General features: G+C 34.6%; 1 protein-coding gene across 3 annotated transcripts in view; it reads right to left on the bottom strand.

Moving 5' to 3' along the window:
- The window catches only part of LOC117179306 (protein transport protein SFT2-like), a 67,102-nt gene that overhangs the window by 33,294 nt on the left and 32,900 nt on the right, over positions 1-908 (bottom strand). The gene's annotated exons all lie outside the window — the stretch shown is intronic.

Genomic DNA, 908 nt, shown 5'->3' with positions numbered 1-908 from the left:
CCAGGCGAGGAGGGTTGCGAAATGACTTCAGCCGAAAATACAAGACACCAAATTTAATTACATAACTTTCTTTACCGGCTCTCGCATTTGCCTGCACTTCCACACGAATGTGCTTCAGTGCAACCCGACAGGAAACCCTATTTTGGAAAAAAACTCCTGAATTCAAATAATCTATATCTATAATCTGTATAAGGGAATATTCGTATTCAAAATATATTTCTGCTCTAAAATTGTTTATTTTTATCGTTAGGATAATACGTGGCTATTAACATTTAAGATTGTATGTCATTAATTAGTTTTATAACAGAAATATATAAACTAATGTTCCTCGCACACATAAGTAGACCGAAACAAATCATTTTTCTTCTATTCTTGCTGTAACTATATTACCAATGATGTTTTATGAAAATAATTCACTATGGATTAATATTTTTTTATTTTACAAACAAATTATATAAACAAATTCACATATAAGGCGATTTTAAGAAAAAAGAAATAATTTTTACATTCTCATCAGAGAAGGTATTAGCTTTGTATAAAATTTGACCTGCCTATTTTTTGTCAAAAGGTCCACGTTTTGAGACCCCCTGAATCCAAAAAACAGGTTTTTACAAATGTGTCTATGTCTATCTGCCTGTCGTTATGTCTTTCTTTATGTCTGTCTGTCTGTGAACACGATAACTTTTGAAACAAATTAATCTATTAGATTGATTACCGTTAGGCACCCTACCGTTAGGACGCCTTGATATATATACTCTGGGATACCGGGTGACCTCTCAGAGTACGCAGCCTTATCCTTGCATGCCGGGCTCTACAAGGATGGACGAACCCCTTTCCCTAGCTTCTCGTGGGAACAACAATGACAACACAAAACATAGTTGTAGTAAGTGCGGTTCAAAACAACAGAA

This window comes from Belonocnema kinseyi, chromosome 9 (genome assembly GCF_010883055.1).
Source record: "Belonocnema kinseyi isolate 2016_QV_RU_SX_M_011 chromosome 9, B_treatae_v1, whole genome shotgun sequence".
In the NCBI taxonomy this organism is placed as follows: domain Eukaryota; kingdom Metazoa; phylum Arthropoda; class Insecta; order Hymenoptera; family Cynipidae; genus Belonocnema; species Belonocnema kinseyi.
This window is presented reverse-complemented; position numbering and strand designations above follow the sequence as displayed.